The 24121-nt window shown below is 35.2% G+C and overlaps 1 protein-coding gene and 1 long non-coding RNA gene across 4 annotated transcripts in view; one reads left to right on the top strand and one right to left on the bottom strand.

The window, feature by feature from the left end:
* CTNNA3 (catenin alpha 3) overlaps positions 1-24121 on the bottom strand; it is a 1784170-nt gene that overhangs the window by 479072 nt on the left and 1280977 nt on the right. The window lies entirely within an intron of this gene.
* LOC132685383 (uncharacterized) lies at positions 8939-12392 on the top strand. Its single transcript, XR_009613067.2, has 3 exons — positions 8939-9059; positions 11380-11431; positions 12118-12392. It is a non-coding gene; the product is annotated as an uncharacterized LOC132685383 (long non-coding RNA).

Here is a 24121-nt window from a genome sequence, read left to right as displayed (position 1 = left end):
CCACCTACACCTGCCTAAATAACCCAGAAAACCACCAGAGGATTAGCAGAATGGAGTCTCCAGAGCCAAGCGCAGACGAGAGGCCCACGGAAGAGGGTAGGAAGGGCAGCGAGGCGGTGCGCGCTTCATGGACTGGCGGGAGGGAGCCGGGGCAGAGGGGCGGCTCGCCAGCCAAGCAGAGCCCCCGAGTCTGGCTGGCAAAAGCAGAGGGGCCTGACGGACTGTGTTGAGTCGATCTTCTGCACGACATATCATAGTGAAACTGGCAAAATACAAGGATAAAGAGAAAATTCTGAAAGCAGCAAGGGATAAACGTGCCCTCACATATAAAGGGAGACCTATAAGACTCGTGACTGATCTCTCCTTTGAAACTTGGCAGGCCAGAAAGGCTTGGCACGATATCTACAGTGTGCTAAACAGAAAAAATATGCAGCCGAGAATCCTGTATCCAGCAAGTCTGTCATTTAGAATAGAAGGAGAGATAAAGGTCTTCCCAAACAAACAAAAACTGAAGGAATTTGTCACCACGAAACCAGCCCTACAAGAGATCCTAAGGGGGATCCTGTGAGACAAAGTACCAGAGACATCACTACAAGCATAAAACATACAGACATCACAATGACTCTAAACCCGTATCTTTCTATAATAACACTGAATGTAAATGGATTAAATGCACCAACCAAAAGACATAGGCTATCAGAATGGATAAAAAAACAAGACCCATCTATTTGCTGTCTACAAGAGACTCGTTTTAGACCTGAGGACACCTTTAGATTGAGAGTGAGGGGATGGAGAACTATTTATCATGCTACCAGAAGCCAAAAGAAAGCTGGAGTAGCCATACTTATATCAGACAAACTAGACTTTAAATTAAAGGCTGTAACAAGAGATGAAGAAGGGCATTATATAATAATTACAGGGTCTATCCATCAGGAAGAGCTAACAATTATAAATGTCTATGCGCCGAATACCGGAGCCCCCACATATATAAAACAATTACTCACAAACATAAGCAACCTTATTGATAAGAATGTGGTAATTACAGGGGACTTTAACACTCCACTTACAGAAATGGATAGATCATCTAGACACATGGTCAATAAAGAAACAAGGGCCCTGAATGATAAATTGGATCAGATGGACTTGACAGATATATTTAGAACTCTGCATCCCAAAGCAACACAATATACTTTCTTCTCGAGTGCACATGGAACATTCTCCAAGATAGATCATATACTGGGTCACAAAACAGCCCTTCATAAGTTCACAAGAATTGAAATTATACCATGAATACTTTCAGACCACAATGCTATGAAGCTTGAAATCAACCACAGGAAAAAGTCTGGAAAACCTCCAAAAGCATGGATGTTAAAGAACACCTTACTAAAGAATGAGTGGCTCAACCAGGCAATTAGAGAAGAAATTAAAAAATATATGGAAACAAACGAAAATGAAAATACAACAATCCAAACGCTTTGGGATGCAGCGAAGGCAGTCCTGAGAGGAAAATACATTGCAATCCAGGCCTATCTCAAGAAACAAGAAAAATCCCAAATACAAAATCTAACAGAACACCTAAAGGAAATAGAAGCAGAACAGCAAAGGCAGCCTAAACCCAGCAGAAGAAGAGAAATCATAAAGATCAGAGCAGAAATAAACAATATAGAATCTAAAAAACTGTAGAGCAGATCAACGAAACCAAGAGTTGGTTTTTTGAAAAAATAAACAAAATTGACAAACTTCTAGCCAGGCTTCTCAAAAAGAAAAGGGAGATGACCCAAATAGATAAAATCATGAATGAAAATGGAATTATTACAACTAATCCCTCAGAGATACAAACAATTATCAGAGAATACTATGAAAAATTATATGCCAACAAATTGGACAACCTGGAAGAAATGGACAAATTCCTAAACACCCACACTCTTCCAAAACTCAATCAGGAGGAAATAGAAAGCTTGAACAGACCCATAACCAGCGAAGAAATTGAATCGGTTATCAAAAATCTCCCAACAAATAAGAGTCCAGGACCAGATGGCTTCCCAGGGGAGTTCTACCAGACATTTAAAGCAGAGATAATACCTATCCTTCTCGAGCTATTCCAAGAAATAGAAAGGGAAGGAAAACTTCCAGACTCATTCTATGAAGCCAGTATTACTATGATTCCTAAACCAGACAGAGACCCAGTAAAAAAAGAGAACTACAGACCAATATCCCTGATGAATATGGATGCAAAAATTCTCAATAAGATACTAGCAAATCGAATTCAACAGCATACAAAAAGAATTATTCACCATGATCAAGTGGGATTCATTCCTGGGATGCAGGGCTGGTTCAACATTCGCAAATCAATCAACGTGATACATCACATTAATAAAAAAAAAAGAGAAGAACCATATGATCCTGTCAATCGATGCAGAAAAGGCCTTTGACAAAATCCAGCACCCTTTCTTAATAAAAACCCTTGAGAAAGTCGGGATAGAAGGAACATACTTAAAGATCATAAAAGCCATTTATGAAAAGCCCACAGCTAACATCATCCTCAATGGGGAAAAACTGAGAGCTTTTTCCCTGAGATCAGGAACACGACAGGGATGCCCACTCTCACTGCTGTTGTTTAACATAGTGCTGGAAGTTCTAGCATCAGCAATCAGACAACAAAAGGAAATCAAAGGCATCAAAATTGGCAAAGATGAAGTCAAGCTTTCGCTTTTTGCAGATGACATGATATCATACATGGAAAATCCGATAGACTCCACCAAAAGTCTGCTAGAACTGATACATGAATTCAGCAAAGTTGCAGGATACAAAATCAATGTACAGAAATCCGTTGCATTCTTATACACTAACAATGAAGCAACAGAAAGACAAATAGAGAAACTGATCCCATTCACAATTGCACCAAGAAGCATAAAATACCTAGGAATAAATCTAACCAAAGATGTAAAAGATCTGTATGCTGAAAACTATAGAAAGCTTATGCAGGTAATTGAAGAAGATATAAAGAAATGGAAAGACATTCCCTGCTCATGGATTGGAAGAATAAATATTGTCAAAATGTCAATACTACCCAAAGCTATCTACACATTCAATGCAATCCCAATCAAAATTGCACCAGCATTCTTCTCGAAACTAGAACAAGCAATCCTAAAATTCATATGGAACCACAAAAGGCCCCGAATAGCCAAAGTAATTTTGAAGAAGACCAAAGCAGGAGGCATCCCAATCCCAGACTTTAGCCTCTACTACAAAGCTGTCATCATCAAGACAGCATGGAATTGGCACAAAAACAGACACATAGACCAATGGAATAGAATAGAAACCCCAGAACTAGACCCACAAACGTATGGCCAACTCATCTTTGACAAAGCAGGAAAGAACATCCACTGGAAAAAAGACAGTCTCTTTAACAAATGGTGCTGGGAGAACTGGACAGCAACATGCAGAAGGTTGCAACTAGACCACTTTCTCACACCATTCACAAAAAATAAACTCAAAATGGATAAAGGACCTGAATGTGAGACAGGAAACCATCAAATCCTTAGAGGAGAAAGCAGGAAAAGACCTCTCTGACCTCAGCCATAGCAATCTCTTACTCGGCACATCCCCAAAGGCAAGGGAATTAAAAACAAAAGTGAATTACTGGGACCTTATGAAGATAAAAAGCTTCTGCACAGCAAAGGAAACAACCAACAAAACTAAAAGGCAACCAACGGAATGGGAAAAGATATTTGCAAATGACATATTGGACAAAGGGCTAGTATCCAAAATCTATAAAGAGCTCACCAAACTCCACACCCGAAAAACAAATAACCCAGTGAAGAAATGGGCAGAAAACATGAATAGACACTTCTCTAAAGAAGACATCCGGATGGCCAACAGGCACATGAAAAGATGCTCAACGTCACTCCTCATCAGGGAAATACAAATCAAAACCACACTCAGATATCACCTCACGCCAGTCAGAGTGGCCAAAATGAACAAATCAGGAGACTATAGATGCTGGAGAGGATGTGGAGACACGGGAACCCTCTTGCACTGTTGGTGGGAATGCAAATTGGTGCAGCTGCTCTGGAAAGCAGTGTGGAGGTTCCTCAGAAAATGAAAAACAGACCTACCCTATGACCCAGCAATAGCACTGCTAGGAATTTACCCAAGGGATACAGGAGTACTGATGCATAGGGGCACTTGTACCCCAATGTTTATAGCAGCACTCTCAACAATAGCCAAATTATGGAAAGAGCCTAAATGTCCATCAACTGATGAATGGATAAAGAAATTGTGGTTTATATACACAATGGAATACTACGTGGCAATGAGAAAGAATGAAATATGGCCTTTTGTAGCAACGTGGATGGAACTGGAGAGTGTGATGCTAAGTGAAATAAGCCATACAGAGAAAGACAGATACCATATGGTTTCACTCTTATGTGGATCCTGAGAAACTTAACAGAAACCCATGGGGGAGGGGAAGGAAAAAAAAAAGAGGTTAGAGTGGGAGAGAGCCAAAGCATAAGAGACTGTTAAAAACTGAGAACAAACTGAGGATTGATTGGGGGTGGGAGGGAGGGGATGGTGGGTGATGGGTATTGAGGAGGGCACCTTTTGGGATGAGCACTGGGTGTTGTATGGAAACCAATTTGACAATAAATTTCATATACTGAAAAAAAAATTAAAAAAAATAAAAAATATATATTTATTGGGGCGTCTGGGTGGCTTAGTTGAGTATTTATAGAGTTCTACCAGTATTTTGCCAAGGTAGAGGTGACAAGATAAATAAGTAATTTTCTTTGCTTTATAAGAATGCACATTGTAATGACAGAAATAAGCAAGTAAACAAATAACTATAAGGAATATAGGATGAGTGTCATAATGTACATGTAAGAATGACTAGACTATTCCCTTTTCCTACAATGCACTTCCTCTTTCTATGTCTGTAAATCATTGCATTATATACCATGGATTGTTCTGTTGAGATCGGATTGATCATAGTGAGTATGCCTGAGTTCTTGTGGAAATATTTTTCCAAAGTTCACACTGTATTTACAAGTTTCTTGGTAATTGTGAAAGTAGGGGTAGAATAATTTTCCTATCAAAAAGACAAGTGTACATTCAGCATTCTCTAATGTCTCCAATTATGAGAGTTTGTAGACAAGTAATTGACAAATTGTGGGAGTCATTACTGGAGTGATAACTGCATAATAAATGAAGGACTTTTCAAAATTTCTTATGTCACATAATCAACTTATAAGTATTATTTTATTAGGTGGCTTATTTATTGTTTACACCTTTTGTTTTCTTTGCACATTTTGTTTTTAGTTGCATCTTTCATGACTTACAAAATATAGTTCATGTCCTTTTTGTATGGACATCTCAATTCATCCTAGATTCAATTTAGGAAAAAAGAGGCATGAAAATTTTAAAACTTCCTATTTAAATTTTTTTACAAAATTAGTTCTTTTATTTTCTTAATTCTTTGCTCAAGAACACTTTTTTTTTATCGCATACAGAAACTTCCAAGGTGAAAATTGGCACAAATAGCAATCATATGTTCAGCAATTACAATGATTGCATGGGACCAATGCAATCTATCTACAAGGTATTGTAGTTAAACGTTTGCCAAGATTCAAACATAATGAAAGACGATAGCACATAGAACATCCATATAATAAGGATCACAGTAGGGGAAGCTGTGGAGGTACTACAATGAGGCCGTTGATAATAAAATCAGGAAGAAAGGTAACATGACAGCAAAAACTGCTGATAGTAATAAGAGGTAGGCTGTTAAAAAGATTCATAAAAATGTGAAACAAAACATGGTGTACTTTTTATACTAAGGCTAAATAAAAAGGAGAGAAATATAATATTTGTTCAAGATCTTAAAGGTATAAAATATATATATTTTTATATATATTTATATTTTATTTTATATATAAGGTATTATATAGATATATATTTTTCCCCCCAAATGCAAAGACCCTGTTTGGCCTACAGAGTTATTCTCCTTCTAGTTCCAAACCTCCATTGTCAGACCATCTAATCAAACCATCTTGAACAAATTCAGTGTTATTATCTCAGTAACCTTGCCTGGAAGGCCATTCCTTGCATTTAAGCATCTCTGCATGAAAAACAGATTCACAACATCTGGTCTGATTTTGTTTTCCTTTAATTTTCATTTTGTTGCCTTTTCCATTTTATTTCCTTTTCCAATCATGTTTGTTGAGCTGCAAATAGTCATTTTCACTCATATCCGTGATCTTTATTTCATTGTCTATTTTTAGGGTTAGTGGTTTTCCTTGTTGCTTCAGGTTAGCCATAAAATAATAATTTGAGGGACTATAATTACTTTTGGTCTCTTCATATAATTTTGGAAAGTTAGCATAAGGTTTATCTTCTTACAGCATTACACACACCAATAAAACACCTGAGTTAAAACTGGCCGTGAATATTTTCTCAGTGCTATGTATCCACAGGTTCTGACTTATTTTTCTTCCTTGCATCTGGTTGACTTTTGTATCATCTGCTTTTGTGAGTTTTCAACATTTTGAAAAAAGAAATTGATCATTTATAATGATATTATTTTAATGCAAAAAACCACAGGAGGTATAAAATATTATAACTCAAGGGGTGCCTGGGTGGCTCAGTCGGTTAAGCGTCCGACTTCGGCTCAGGTCATGATCTCGCGGTTCGTGAGTTCAAGCCCCGCGTAGGGCTCTGTGCTGACAGCTCAGAGCCTGGAGCCTGTTTCAGATTCTGTGTCTTCCTCTCTCTCTCTGACCCTCCCCCATTCATGCTCTGTCTCTCTGTCTCAAAAATAAATAAACGTTAAAAAAATTAAAAAAAAATATTATAACTCAAATGATAAACACAAAGCTTAATTTGACAATCAAGAGTAAGCACCTTCCAAACATACAGCACCTTACATTCCAATATAATTTTGGCATGGGGTACATGTGTGAAAAAGTGGGGTTGTCACATAATATTATAAAATGACATTAAGGAATTAAATAAGAACTGGACAATTTTTCTAATATGTAATCTTCACATCAAAACTTAGACATAAAATTCTCAAAATGTCATCTGTTATCCAGGAATATCATGACAAAATGTAGAATTTCTTTGTTCATTATAGGTCTGTATACCACAGACCTATGCCATCATCTGAAGAAAAGTATTGTATGAGCCCTAATATTATCACACTTTCAATGAATTAAGTTATATATGTTGAATTTACTCTGTGCTTTAGTGATGCTGCTTTATTCATAATTGACTTAATGATTGATACTTTTAGTCCTGCAAGAGTTAATTTTCATAAGATCTTATTTATATAATTTGCTGCTCATTACTAAGAAAGACCACATTTTTCCTGATATTGATAATGTCACTTCTCTGCCTCAGCCAACCTAGGTTTATACCATTTATTTATAAATTGTTTGTCAAGGGATGCCTGGGTGGCTCAGTCAGTTAAGTGTCTGGCTGCAGGGATCCTGCTTCCCATCCTGTGTCTCCCTTTCTCTCTGCCCCTCCCCTGCTCACACTCTGTGTTTCTATCTCTCTCTCAAAAATAAAACATTAAAAAAATTTATAAATTGTTTATGTCAAAATTATCTCTTTATTAAAACAGCAAACTTTAATGAATGCCCAAATATGACAATAATTTACAACAGCTCTAAAAACAATTGAGATCCTGGGGCATCTGTGTGGCTCGGTCAGTTATCATCCAACTACTGCTCAGGTCATGATCTTGCAGTTCATGAATTTGAGCCCCACATTGGGCTCTGTGCTGACAGCTCAGAGCCTGGAGCCTGCTTTGTATTCTGTGTCTCCCTGTCTCTCTGCTCCTCCCTCATTCATGCTATGTCTCTGTCTCTCAAAAATAAATAAAATTTAAATAAAACCATATATATATATATATATAGCTTATTAGGTTTAAAGCTTATTAGGTTTAATAATAAGGGTAAAATATCTTCACAAGGAAAATATGAGAAATAGAAAAGGATAATACAAATAAACAAGTTTCAACAGAATTATTATTACTATCCTACAGATTTGTCTGTGTTTGTTTTCTGGGAACTCAAAGAAAAAGAAAAAATAAAATCTGTTAGCGATCTTTATTACTTCTTCTTCATGTAACTTACATACTCCGCTTACCAAACTTTTTTTGCCTCAGTGCCTCAATCTTGCAGGTTGTGCCTGTGGGGGGGGGGGGGGGCGGGGGAACGTGTGTGTGTGTGTGTGTGTGTGTGTGTGTGTGTGTGTGTGTGCATTGTGAAGTCTACTTCCAACTCTGTCCCATGTTCACTCTTGTAACTACATGCCATTGACTCTACAGGAATCTGGGTACAAAATCTAAAAATCTCTGGAAGTTTTATCCCTATTTTCCCAAATTTAATAAAGACTACTTTCATTAAGGAATCTCATTCTCAGGGCATCTGGGTGGTTCAGTTGGTTAAGCAACCAAAGCTTGATTTCGGCTCAGGTTTCACAGTTCATGAGATTGAGGCCCACATTGGGCTCCATGCTGAGCACGGAGCCTGTTTGGGATTCTCTCTCTCTCTCTCTCTCTCTCTCTCTCTCTCTCTCTCTGCTCCTCCCCCCCCCCCTCTCAAAATAAATAAACTTAAAAAAATAAATAAATCTCATTCTCTCTGCCTTTTGAGTTGACTCATTTCACTGATCCAAATCTTTTGATATTTTTTATTTTATTGCTGATTTGCCATGCTTATTTCCTCTTCTAATATCTTTGTATAAACTCAGCACATTGTTGACTTCCCTGAGGATGAACATTTCTCACTAAAGTAATTGGCAGTGCCATATGGAAATTGGGTGTGCCAGACATGGAAACAAAACTGCCACCAACTGTCTGAGAACTTTCGGGAGTGTTCTACATCAGATCAGGGACTACCCTTATTCTGAAGAGACCAAAGCTACATCAGCAATCAAGCAGCAAGAGGACACAGAGAGGCATGAAAGCACAGAAAATTTATGCAGCCTGATTGTCAGAGTCCTAGATTATAATTTTGGCTCTGTTACTTACTAGTTCTGTAAACTTGGAAAAGGTAAATATCCCTAAACCTTAATTTCATCATTGATAAAATGGAGTAATAATATTAACAGTCTCTGAGACTGTAGTAAGGATTATATAAAAATATAAATAAAAAGCACAATATCTGGCATCTAGTAAGCAGCAAATATCTTTATTGTTTGTATTTTTATTCTACTTTTGCAAGTCTGTCCCATTCCTAAATTATTTTTCCTTTCTTTTTTCTAGTGGTAAATAGAATAGCTCAACCTACCTATTTTCACTTACCTATTTTTTTATTGCCAGCAAAACTTGTTCTTAATATTATCTTTTTAAATTTATGTTTTTAATAAAACTTGCATACATTTAAGGTATACGACATGACAATTTGATATGTGTATTTGCAGTGAAATGATTACTACACTCAAGCTAAGGAACATATCATCTACTCACGTAGTTGCCCTTATTTGTGTGTGATGAGACCACCCCAAATCTACTCCCTTAGCATCTTTCCAATGTTCAGTGGAGTACAATTCAGTACATGCTTGCAAATTAGATGTCTAGATTTATTTATTCAACATAACTGCAACTTTGTACCCTTTGACAACATCTCCCCATACCCATCGCACCAACCCTTGGTAACCACTGTTGTTCTCCTCTTTGCTTCTTAGTTCAACCTTTTTTTGTTTTTGTTTTTGTTTTTGTTTTTTTAGATTCCACATATAAGTGATACTATGCAGCATTTGTTGTTCCCTTTCTGGCTTATTTCACTTTGTATTATATCCTCCAGATTCATCCATGTTGTTACAAATGGCAGGATTTCCTTCTTTCTCATGGCTAAATAATAATTATGTATCTATATCTATATATATAATGTATATTATTATTATTATATATGTTTATTATATATGTATATCACATTTTCTTTATCCATTCATCTATTGACAAGTTGTGTTGTTTCCATATCTTGGCTATTGTGAGTGAATAATACTGCAATGAACAAGGGAGTGCAGTTATCTCTTAAAAATCTTGATTTCATCTCCTTTGGAAATATATCCAGAAGTGAGACTGTTGGATCATGTGGCAGTTCTATTTCTAATTTTTTAAGGAATCCCCACACTGTTTTCTATAATGGTTGTACCAATTTATATTCTGGTCAACAGTGTACTAGGATTCCATTTTTCTCCACATCCTTGCCCACACTAGTTATCTTTTGTCTTTTTGATGACAGTCATTCTAACAGATGTGAGGTAATATTTCACTGTGGTTTTGATTTGCATTTCCCTGATGATTAGTGATGTTGACTACCTTTTCATAGACATGTTGGCCATTTGTATGTCTTCTTTTTAAAAATGTCTACTCAGGTCCTTTGCCATTTAAAAAATCTGGGTTTTATTTTTTGTTTTTTTGTTTTTGTTTTTGTTTTTGCTGTTCAGTTGTTTGTATTCTTTAAATATTTCGAATGTTAATCCTCTCTTTTATCAAATGTAGGTTTTCAAATATTTTTACCATTCCATATGTTGTCTTTTCACTCTGTCGATTGTTTCCTTTGCTGTGAAGATTTTTAGTTTAATGAAATCCCATGTCTATTTTTGCTTTTACTGCCTGTGATTTGGAGGTCATATCCAAAAATTATTGCCCAGACCAATGTCAAAAAGCTTTTTTCCTTATCATAAGCTACTTGTTTATTGATTCAAGTCGTGAGAATAAAACACATAAAAGAGGCAATTATCCATATACAAAGTATTAGTTTACTCAGTTTGTAAGTATATCTAAAGAGGTAATTTAAAACACTTCTAAATAAAAGAGTAATTGATTTCATCTCACACAAGTGAGAAGTAGCTCAGATGAAATTCATCTGGTAAATATAATGGCATTTATTATTTCATTCTATGTATTTAATGTTACTGATAATTCAGGTAACATAAAAAGATAATCACCAATCCAACAAATGTATAATATTAAAGAGACTATATCAAATTTAATTTTTTGCCTTTTGGATAATCAAAACTATTGGTTAGATGCATAAAGTTTATCAATGCTCTGACTTTTCATATCTCTCTTTACCTGTTTATTTCCCTACTAGACTATAAGCTCCTTGAGGGAAAAGTATTTCTCATTTATTGAATCTTCAGACAAAGGACAGTGTCAAGAATATAATAAGCACTCAATAAAAGTTGTTAAATTGAAAAAAACACTGTACATTTGCCTTTTTTCTTACATTTTATTTATTCTTACATTAACTATTTACAAAGTATACTAAGATCAGTCACTGTTAATGTATCAACAATTGACAGAGACCTGAAATATTACTTATAAGATCGGTACTGTATAATCTTTTTCATTTGCATCCTCAGACCATTATGTGTTCGGTTTCTATTACGTGCTGGATGCTGTGTTAATTTTAAGGTAAACAGTAATAATATTTGTAAAAGTCTTGGCTGTTTTGAGAGAAAAAGATTTAAATTAAAAGATACTAAATTAAATAACATAAAATTAACAGCCTATTGTCAAATATTAAGAATACATTTACATAAAGTAGTTAGAGAAGACACTTAATATCCCAAACAATAGCTAAAATATCTCAAAAAGGGGAATGGATAGTGAAAAGAGGAAGCAAGTATGATGATATAAACATCTCCTGCCTTTTCATCATCTAATGACACACAGAAGCATTAAGCAACTGCCTACAGGACCCTGTTTCAATGATATGACCAATCTGGGTTTAATATTATTATAACAGACAATGAGGCTGTTTATACAAATTTCAATGAATTCATGGGAATGAAAAACATTTTGAGGTGAAATAATGTTGATTTCACTCTGCCACATAGCTCTCACTTAGACCTATCAAACTCTAATAGAGTATTCAACATGAAAACCTAGGGTTGTGGTGTTATATTAGGTTATTTGCATTAAACGATTCACTTGATGTTTGGTACATAATATAAGCTCAATAAATTATAGCGTTATTTCAAAAAAGAAATTATTTAAGAGGAAACATCTAAGGGGATACGCTCTAAATGATTTTTAATTAATTTTAAATAGTTTGTCTAATTTCAAGTGTTTACTACTTTTCTTTTCCTCTCCTATAGGAGGTGATGATGTGTCTCCAGCTGTGAGGAATGTCTCTGAACTAGTTATATTGACACTCACTATTGCTTTTTACAACAGTTTATTTCTAAAGTTCTTTTGTCTATGTATAGAGTGACACAGTAATGACTATACATTTTCCCAGCCCCAAACCACATAAATACTCTGCAACATTTTCTCTGGAGCCACTACCTTTTTCTGTATAGCACTATTATCTGCATTTGCTATTATTTTACTACACTTCACATTTGAGCAGTACATTGTAATGTCCTGGACTCATATGCCCTGTGTTTCTGTACACGGTTGTGCTTTCATAGCAAGATGTCTCTTAAAACAGACTTCAGATTAAACCTCTTGTCTTTCTAATTTGCTCCAATTCTACTCTCTTGATCAGATTATCAGTGAATGGATTTTTATACCTCTTGCTGCAAGCCATACTAACCACCATGGCTGTGTTGGTCACATATTAGAAGTATCTAAAAGTCTTGTCAGACTGACTTGTCTGCTTAATTAGATATTTTAACCCTTTAGTTTTTTTTTTCTGCACAGTGGAATGAGATATTTATCCAACATTATTGTTTGTGAAGGCAAAAGAAAAAAAATAGATTTCTCTGCCATCAGCAATATCATCCCTCCATGATGAACAGGAAGAAAATACTATTAATTGCAGATGATCTGAATAGGAAAGAGGTTGAGAACATATGGGAATCATTTTAAGGAATGTTTTCCAACTACATGCATCCTCTTGACTCCCAAAAGAGGACTGTCTTCCTTTCTGAGGAGTGCCATTTAGAATAGACAGAAGTCATAATCCATTGGTGTGATGGAAAGGTAGTGATTGAGACCCTTTACTTTTTTACTTTTTTTTCACTTTTAGACACTCTACTTCATCACCACCAAGAATGGGAATGGAACACAAAATACTGTCGGGCTTTTATTTCCATCAAAGGCTTTTCTTTCTGTCCACTATTTATGTTATATATATGTATAACACATTAACAAAAAGAATGATAAAAATCATATGATCATCTCAAAAGATGCAAAAAAGGATTTGAGAAAATTCAGCATCCATTTATGATAAAAACTCTCAGCAATGAAAGTTTAAAGAAAATGAAACAACATAATAAAGGCTATACATGACAAGCCCATAGCTAACATCATACTCAATGATGAAAAGCCAAAAGCTTTTCCTCTATGATCAGGAACAAGACAAGGATACCCATTCTTGACATTTTCATTCAACATAGTATTGGGAGTCCTCACTGGAGCAACTAGGCAAGAAAATAAATAAAAGAAACCTAAGTAGGAAATGGGGAAGTAAAGCTGTCACTATTTGTGAACATGATTTTGTATATAGAAATTCCTAAAAAGAGGTGCCTGGGTAGCTCAGTTGGTTAAGCGTCTGACTCTTGACTTCGACTCAGGTCATGATTTCATAGTTTGTGAGTTTGAGCCCCAGGCAGACTCTGCACCGACAGTGTGAAGACTGCTTGGGATCCTCTCTCTCTCCCTCTCCCTCTGCCCCTCTCCCACTGTTGAGCACTCTCTCAAAATAAACAAACTTAAAAAAAAAGAAATCCCTAAAAATTGAACCAAAAAACTGTCAGAATTAACAAATGAATAATATTGCAAGATAAAAATCAATATGCAAAAATATGTTGCATTTTTATATATTAACAACAAACTACCAGAAAGAGGAATTTAAAAATCCCATTGTAATTTATTGCATCAAAAAATAATAAAGTAACTCGGAATAGCCTTAACCAAGGAGGTGAAAGACCTGTACACTGAAAACTATGAGATATGATGAAAGAAACTGAAGATGACACAAATAAATGGAAAGATATCCATCCTGTGCTCATGGGATGGAAAAATTAATATTGTTAAGATCTTCATATGACACAAAGCAATCTACAGATTCAACGCAGTCCCTATCAAAACACCAATGATATTCTCCATGGAAGTAGAACAAACAATCCTAAAATTTGTACAGAACCTCAGAAGATCCCAAATAGCCAAAACAAATCTTACAAAAGAACAAAACTGGAGGCATTGTTCCCCCTGATTGCAAGCTATATTACAAACCTACAGTAATCAAAACAGTATAGGATTGGCAAAAGATACGGACAGATAATAGAACAGAATAGAGAACTCAGAAATAAACTCGTGGCAATCAGAAAGAATGAAATATGGCCTTTTGTAGCAACGTGGATGGAACTGGAGAGTGTTATGCTAAGTGAAATAAGTCATACAGAGAAAGAGAGATATCATATGTTTTCATGGATCCTGAGAAACTTACCAGAAGACCATGGGGAGGGGAAGGAAAAAAAAAGGTTAGAGTGGGAGGGAGCCAAAACATAAGGGACTCTTAAAAACTAGAACAAACTGAGGGTTGATGTGGGGTGGAAGCGGGGGAGGGTGGGTGATGGGTATTGAGGAGGGCACCTTTTGGGATGAGCACTGGGTGTTGTATGAAAACCAATTTGACAATAAATTTCATATTAAATAAATAAATATTAAATATGAAAAAAAGAAACTCATGCATATCTGGTTAATTGTTTCTAAATGTTTATTTATATTGAGAGTGTGTGTGTAAGTCATGGAATTACAGAGAGAGAGAGAGAATCCCAAGCAGGCTCATGCTGTCTGTACTATAGAGCCCAATGTGGGGTTCAAACCCATGAACCAAGAGATCATGAACTGAGCTGAAATCAATATTCAAACATTTAACTGACTGAGGGTGCACCACCCAGGTGTCCCTCTGGTCAATTAATTTATGACAAAGGAGCCAAAAATAAACAATCAAGAATAGGCAGTCTCTTCAATAAATGGTGGTGAGAAAACTGGAGAGCAAGAGAATGAAACGGGACCACTATCTCACCATACAAAAAACTAATTCAAAATGGATTGAGGACCAAAAATCTGAGAATAAAACAGGTGTTAAGCTCCTTGACATAGCTGTTGGCAACACTTTTTGTTTCTGACTCCAAAGGTAATGGCAACAAAAGCAAAGATAAACAAATGAGATTATATCAAACTAAAAAGCCTCTGCACAGTGAAGAAAGCCATTTACAAATAAAAAGACAACACAGTGAATAGAAGATATTTGCATATCATCTATCCAATAAGGGGTTAATATTCAAAGTGTGTAAAGAATTCATACAATTCAATAACAAATGAACAATCCCATTAAAAAATAGGAAGACAATCTGAATGGACATTTTTCCAAAGAAAACATACAGATGGACAATAGGCATATGAAAAGGTGCTCAACATCACTAATTATCTGGGAAATGCAAATCATAACCACATGGAGATAATTATCTCACACCTGTCAGAATGGCTATTATCAAAAAGACAAGAAATAACAAGTATTGACCAATATGTGGAGGAAAGGGAACACTTGCGCACTGTTGGTGGGGATATAAACTGGTGCAAGCACCATGGAAAACAGAATGGATGTCTGCCAAAAACACTAAAAATAGAACTACCATATGATCCAGCAATTCTACTTCTGGGTGTTCTTTCAAAGAAAATGAAAACATTAATTTGAAAATTATTATGCACCCAATTCAAGTACAGCATTATTCATAATAGGCAAGATATGGAAACAACCTAAGTATCCATCAGTAGATGAACATATAAAGAAGATGTGAGAAATATTTTTGCACACGCACACACACACACACACACACACACACTAAAATACTACTCAGCCAAAAGAAAAAAAAATGACGTCTTGCCATTTGCAATAACAAGAATGGACTTAAGGATATTATACTAAGTGCAATAAGTCAGAAAAACACCAGGTGTTGTCACTCATATGTGAAATCTAAAAAGGAAAACAATAAACAAACAAAACAAAACACAACAGAATAGATTCCGAGAACAGATTGGTGTTGCCAGAAGCGAGAGAGGTTGTGCAGTAACTGAAATGTGTGAAAGGGGTCAAGAGGTGCAAACTTCCAGTTATAAAATAAGTCTTGCGATTAACTTATAGCATGTTGACTTCAGTCAATATTGTATTTCATATTACGTAACTTCATATCGTAATGGGTGAAACTACATTTATTGTGGTGATTATTTTACAGTCTATACAAATATCAAATCATTATGTTGTACACCTGAAACTTATATAATGTTTTATTTCAATTATACCTCAATTTAAAAACAGAACTTTTGCTCTAAGCCTCTTCATGCTGCTACTCTAGTATAATTATGTCATAATGAATAATGATATACATAAGTTTTCTATGATTATTTGGTGAAATAATCATACATCTTTCTCACAGCAAAAATAGATTGTGTTGGTATGTTTCAATTTCTTAAGGTTTAGAAGCTTTCTGTACAAAATTTTCTTTCAGAAGATTTTATTTATCTTGAACTTAAATTGCTGTTTTATTAAACAACTATGAATTTACTCTTTGGAGGGCCCCTGCGATAGTAGTAAATGCATATCATCTGACTTTCCAAAAATATCAAACACCAGCTAACAGATTTATATGATAGTTGGAAAATACCCAAGTACTTTCAGTAGAATGCTCTCTTAAAAGCACATTGTATGCTAATCATATAGGGAATTTAAACAACTGTGCTTAAAAGAAAGAAAACAGGAAAGGAAGATTTAAGTCAATTCATCATTTTTATTACGTACTCTCAATTCTACCCAGACCATATCTAAAAAATGTTTTTCAGTGGCATTTATTACTTCACCACTCACTTTTAAAGCTGCCTATGCACATATCAAATGGACAGACTTACTTATGTACAATATCACGTGCTGTAGGCAGAATACTTAGCATTGATAATAAGAAGAATAATTAAAGAAACTCTTTGAATAATGCTTTTTAGATCACTCCTAACATTTGAATGTTCCTTTTCTCTTTTAACTTTTTAATTAGCTGTGGCTTTGATATGAGGCACACGTGTATTTGAAGCTAAAGGACCACTCTGACAACTTCAACTTATTCAGAAATATTTTCATTCATTATTTGCAGTTCCATTCCAACACTTTCAAATTACTCTTCAAATCTCCATTTGGTACATATTTCTCGTTTTACGAATGGTAACCTTTTTTTTCTCCCTCAAATATAAAATTATAGTTCATTCAAACACTTCTTTCTCTTAATAAAGCATATGTCATCTTTCGATCATAAAATAGAAGCTCTTCCATGCACAGCAGAGAAGGGACCTACATCATTCTCACTGGCACAAAGGATCAGGGAAAAACTATAAATGGGGGGGTGGGCAAAGATTCTCTTCAGTGTCCTTTATAAAACTTCACTTCCTAATATCTCTTCTTCCAAACTCCAAATTTTCATTGTTCTTAAGCTAGCCAAAGTATACTACCTAGACTTGCCATAAAGATCGTTTTGATTTATAAATATCCCTCCCACCCCACATTTATTCTTTCAATAACGCACTTACTCTTTAGTAAAAATAGCCTTGGCAATCAACGTTTGGATTAAAGAAATTCAAACTAAAATGTCAATGACTGCAATTCAATGTTTAATGAGTACATTAAACATTTTAAAAGAACAGCGTAGTGACCTAGCTGAAAATGAATGTATAATTCACAGGTTGGATGGAGCAGGGAGATATTTTTCAGTCAGAGTTCTCCTTGCTACTCTTTATCTATATGAGCAGATCACAAGTACATGTATCTCACACACTCAACACATCAGAAGAATAAGCACTGCCAATGGACTCTTGACTCAAAGTGGAAATAGAATGTACAACATAACCTCAACCTGTACTAGCATGTCTCTTTTGCAAATGGGCACATTATTCCAAAACAAAATTACAGAATTTCTGGAGTTATCGCATCAACCTAAGTAATGATGGTATCAAATCTACTTCGATTGACATTTTTCTGGGTGTTCTACGTGTCTCTTATGTACCGAATAGTTAACTTGTTTCCAGAAACATGGTTAACGTGGGCAAATCCCTAGGAAATGGGAAATCCCTAGGAAAGTTCAAATAATGAGAAAAGGCCAAGGGAAGTTTTCTGGATTTGAGAATTCATGTTGCCTGAATTTTTCTTTGTGTTACTGGCTGACCTAATATGCTCCCTGAACTCTCATCTCACCTGACTTCAATCTAAATTCTGCACAGAATTTCCTACATACCACAAGGAATTTACAAAAGGGCCACGAATGAACTTGGGTTTCTTCTAGATTCTGTAGTTCCAGTTGGGAAAACAGAAGACATACTGGCATTTATAGCAGTTTATATAAATAGTATATAAACATAGTATAACTAAACACACTAGTGCAGCATGATAGACATAAAATACATTATCAAGTTTCATTTTGTGATACTTGACTTGAGAACACTTTGGGAAATCCAGAACTCAAAAAACAACTTGATAGCACTGAGACCATAATCATACAATAGGTTAGTCTTCCAGCAGGATCCACTGAAGAGACATTTGGCTTATGTAAAAACCGGCAAAACAGGAGTGAAGATTGATAGTTTTTTAATTAAAATTAACACTGTAATAGCATCATACGCTAAAGTTTTAAAATTCAACATTTAAAACTAAGAGCCTGATAATCAGCTTATACAAAATTTTAATCAGAAACCTTCTCTTTTCTTTATCCTCTTCCAAGTAAGCCCTTTTAGAGCGCCTCTGATAATGTCAGTTCTGCCCTTGGAAACTTCAATACTCATGAAGCACTGAGTACCCCAGGTCTTCCCCACTTTTCCCTCCTATCACCCATATTTTCCACACCTTTAGTGGCCTGAATTGCTTTCTGCTATTGTGACTAAGTAATCTGTGCTAAAAACAGGCAATGAGCATACAGATAAATACATTTGTATTTTTAAGAAGACTTTCTAAAGGGAATGTCTATTCCCTGTAGCGGCAAGACTATTAAAGAAAGGTTTATAGCAAGTAACTATGTTTAAAATGACTCTCCCTAAAGAATCAGATCAAAAGAAATAAAAAATATCAGCCTTGATCTTGGGAAAAACCTTGGTGAAAATAATGGCAGAGGCAAGATCCCCTATTTGCCTGTTCTTCACAGAATATTTTTATTCTGCAGATAGAACTACTCTGCTCTATTGAGCACTTACAATACACCTTAGAGGACTACCTACACCTAGCTCCAGAAAAACTTAAGAAGCCTTTGTTCAGTTAACTTTGCAAGCCAGTACAAAGTCAAGAGTATGCTAGCTCCTCTCTGATGCTAGACCCAAGTACTGGCAAACAAGATTTCTGCATCTTGGCCCCATGCCTTTATCTTATATAGTTGCTCCACCAGAATGGGATTCTCTACCTCTGATCTTTAGTCCCTGCGCTGGGACCATCCTAAGTATTGCTAGTTTGCCTCTACTTCATACTTGTGCCTTGGTACTCTGTCACTAGGTTTCCCCTGCCTTCTAGAATAATCACTTATAATCACTGTCAGGACATTCCTGTCACAGATCATCTGCCCATATTTACATGTTGTGCCTATCTCTGTCATCAGCAGATTCTAGGCTGCATCTGTCAGAGTGGAAAATGCACTTGCCCCTGGAAAATGCACTGTTTCTAAGATCCCTTCTCATTTGGTGTCGGCCTTAAAATGTCTGTTTCCCAAGGCTTACTCTGCCAGTAAAATGTTAAGAGTAGCTGGACTCCTAAAGACAACTGAGCCTTCTTATTCTTATATAAGTAAGAATATAGAGGTCTGACAGGTAAGGTGAATAACCTGAGATGGTATGGGTTGTAACTGGCAGAGCTATTAGAATCCCAGTCCCATGACTCCTAAAATTTGGGCTCCTTTCACTACTCAATTTAGGCTGATTAAAGACAGCCAGATTCCAGACCATCTTCCATTAAGATCATGCAAGGCGGTGAAAAGAAACAACATGTTGACTTATCTGATTTTGGAGTGAAAAGAAGTACTGATTTAGTTTTCCTAACTTATAGGATACATAACCCTAAGCAAATATTTAGCTTCCCTCAGCTTCTATTTACCTCCTGTCGATTTGCAAATAATGTCATATTTGTAAATTATGTTTGAAAATCTAAAAAGATGTGTTGATATGCCTGAAATTTTTTGTTTGGCATAAAGTAGGCCTTCAGTAAGCCTTTCCTACATCTTTTTTTTAAATTATTTTTTAACATTTATTCATTTTTGAGAGACAGAGCACAAGTGGGGGAGGAGCAGAGGGAAAAGGAGACACAGAATCTGAAGCATGTTCCAGGCTCTGAGCTGTCAACACAGAGCCCGACACAGGGCTCAAGCCCCTGAACAGTGAGATCATGAACTGAGTCCAAGTTGGACACTTAACTGACTGAACAACACAGGTGCCCCAAGCCTTCCCCACATCTTGAATAAAAGCATTCGTTCTTAAATTATAGACCAAAATATTAAGTAAAATAATATAAAACATGTTTTCTAAATGCTTATTGTGATAAACATTTTCCTTTCATTATGTTTTTCCCTTTGGTATATGAAAACTCTAATATTTACCAGTAAACTAAATTTGTATCATTACTTATATAAGTATTTTTAAAAATGATTTCATTCATGGTAAATATGAATAAGATTATTATTATGCAGTGATTTTTACATGAATATAGAATTCACAACTTCATTTAACAAAACCTTACAAGACTTATCATTAGGTAAGGATAATTTTGGTATTTGAGACACAGGACTTAAGAGGAAAGACAGAACTCCTAACTCAAGAAAGCCTACAACAACAACAACAACAATAAAACACAGGAAATAAATAAGTACAATAATTTCAGATAATGATAAATACTGTAAATAAAATAAAAGAAGGTAAATAAATAGAGAAAAATATGGTGGAGGTATAATTTTAGACAGAACATATCTTAGACTTATTCATTGGAAACAGATCCTTACATGAAGAACTACATGTAGATTTTTTTGAGGAATTTTCCCAGAAGATACACTTAGAAGGAAATGAGGAAGGCAGAACTCTGTAAAAGGAGAAGCTGACTCACTGAGTTCTCAAAAGATACTCTGCAAAGCTCTAGACACCATAAAAAGTCTCCCAAATTGGGGCAAGAGTATAATATCTTCTTTTATTGTTCATGGAACATTATCTGGTAAAACTTGAGAAAAGAATTCCATTATGAAATGGTTTAAGAAACACTGAGGCTAAGGAACATTTAAGCAGGTATAATAACTCTAGGATTTCTTGAAGTGTTGAAAATATTAAAATTAATTTCAAACAACAAAAGAGAGAAAATATATAGTTCCTGAAACTTCTATAATTACCTTTTCAGTCATTATCTCATGGGACTAGGATTACAAGGAACATATTAAATATACAAGGAAGTATTTATTAACACTTCAGAGCAGTAGGTCACATAAGTCTTAAGAATGTGATAAAATTTAGGGGTATTCTCCCTTGAAAATGTGCACATGCACACACACACAGACACATTGAGTGAATAATTTCATATTGTTACACAAAACTTGAGGCTTCTCCATGGAGCCTAGGTTACAAGCCTCTAACCTCCATCATTGCTACTGATGTCTGCCATTGACCAGCGACACCATGAACATCATTTGAGTGTATTAGATAGAATGTTAGGCCTCATCGCAGACTTACTGAATCAGAATCTGCATTTTTAAGACAATTCCCTGTTGATAGGTATTACATTTAAGTTTGAAAAGTTTTGTTCTAGAAGAAGGTCATATGGTTAATTTCAACACTCAATAAAAAGAAAAACTATTATATTTCTAGATAATTCCAATAGTTTTAAACATCCTTCTGAATTTTCCCTAAATTTTTACACTGACTCAAATCAGCCTTAACCATGGCTGGGAATTAGCTATTTTAATATTTCATCACTTTTACAAAACAAATAACATAAAATGATGTTACCCATTAGTTATTTGGCGGTGCAAGCTATAGAACTTGAAAAGGCATCCTCTTGGATCTTAATGCCACTAATGCATGATTTACAAAGGCATAGACTTGTAATCTCAGGAGTCTTTATATTTCCTTAAAAGATTAAACAGCCATGTAAATCCATTATCTAGAAGGTTAGACAGAAATGTCAGTGCCTGGGTGTCCCATAATGGACAGTGCTGACTCATAATAATAGAATACAAGGTCTTTCCTTAAGAGATTTATGTCTGATTGCAATTTTCCATGTCCAGATACCCACAATCAGCAATAGGTGCCACTGTATATGTAAAAGTAGAATTTTAAAATATGAAAGGGAAGATATAAAAAAAGAAAGATATAAAAAAGATGTTCCCACGCATTAAATTATCATAGCTAAGTCCTACTGTTTGATATAATCAGTCTATCCAATCTTTCCTTCAAGTATAGATTTTAGGAGAAAAACTAGTAATTTTTTCCTAAATTTTTGTTGTTGTTGTTCATTTGTGAAATAGGAAGGATCTAAATCCTATTAAAATATCTAAATATACATCTAAATATACAAGAATGTTCAAAACACATACTGCTCTGGTCAAGCAATTTAGTTCAAAAGTAGATTTTAAAATTCATAACAATTTCATGATAAATATGATATGGATATAAGAAAAAATAAGTTCAGAAATGTAAAGCTGAAATGAACCCTGCTGATTCTAATTCTTTGTAGAAGTAAGTGGGGCATAAATTCTATTTTTTCAAACTGGAATTTCTAGAGATTGCCATTTCTGGGGCCCTGACTTCTTGCAGTCCATAAATGAACTATTGAGTGTTGATACTTCTCAACTGATCTTTAGAGGTGACCATTATAGAAATACATGCTTTATTTTATAGCCACTGCTTTAGTTATAGCCAATGACTTTTTGCAAGTTTTCTTTTTTTCTTTTGATGCTGGGCACAAATTATTCAAAGTCAAACTGTAAGAACACTTGAAAATGTTTATTAATATTCCCCCATTAACCCTTGATAATTTTTTACAAAGGCCTAATTTCTTACAGATAACTCATTGAATCTACTATCATTTAATAGTTTTTTTTCTAAGACCACTCTAATTTCTCTGTGTCTCTTACAATAGAAGAATATACATGATTCTCAAATCACAACCTGATCAGTTCCTAAAGAAAAATATTAATACTCTCTGTTTCATGTAGGCCTGTTTCATGTACAATATTGATATTCATTTTTTAATATATTTTTCAAAAAACAGGAAGCTGTTCCTCATTTGTTGATAGGGCATTTTACAGTGAATGATGTCTACTACTTTTTCCTGATACATATCTGTAGGGTGGATTGGTTCTAGAGAAATGCTGTTTATTATTTCACCCTTGTACTTATCTTGGCTGTTTTTCAAGTCACTTAATCTAGCCACAGAACTTCTGTTGTAGTCTCAGAAAGATAAATATGTTCAAAGAAAGAAAAAAGGAATGAAGGAATGAAGGAAGGAAGGAAGGAAGGAAGGAAGGAAGGAGGGAAGGAAGGAAGAAAGAAAGAAAGAAAGAAAGAAAGAAAGAAAGAAAGAAAGAAAAAAAGAAAAGGAAGGAAAAAAGGAAGGAAGAGGAAAGGAAAGGAAAGGGGAAAAGAAAAAGGAAAAGGAAAGAAAGGAAATAAAGAAAAGAAAGGAAAGGAAAGGAAAGGAAAAGAAAAGAAAGAAAGAAAGGAAAGAAAGAAAGAGAAGGAAGGAAAAAAGGAAGGAAGAGGAGAGGAAAGGAAAGGAAAAGAAAGGAAAGGGGAAAAGAAAAAAGGAAAAGGAAAGAAAGGAAATAAAGAAAAGAAAGGAAAGGAAAGGAAAGGAAAGGAAAGGAAAGAAAGGAAGGAGGGAAGAAAGAGAAAGAAAGAAAGAAAGAAAGAAAGAAAGAAAGAAAGAAAGAAAGAAAAAGAAAGGGATAGAAGATGAGAGAGAGAAGGAGGGAGGAAGGAAGGAAGAAAGAGGGAGGGAAAAAAGAAAGGTGGGGGGAGAGACAGAGAAGGAGAGAGGGAGGAATAAAGAAAGAAAGGAAGGAAAAAAGAAGGAAAGTTTCCTATTCCAACAGTGGATTAGGGAAGCTTTAATGCCTTCAGTAGTTTCATCAACTACATCTACCCTTAATGGTGGTTTTA

Source organism: Panthera onca, chromosome D2 (assembly GCF_046562875.1).
Source record: "Panthera onca isolate mPanOnc1 chromosome D2, mPanOnc1 haplotype 2, whole genome shotgun sequence".
Taxonomy (NCBI): Eukaryota; Metazoa; Chordata; class Mammalia; order Carnivora; family Felidae; genus Panthera; species Panthera onca.
The sequence above is the reverse complement of the archived record's forward strand: the minus strand, read 5'-3'. Positions and strand labels throughout refer to the sequence as shown.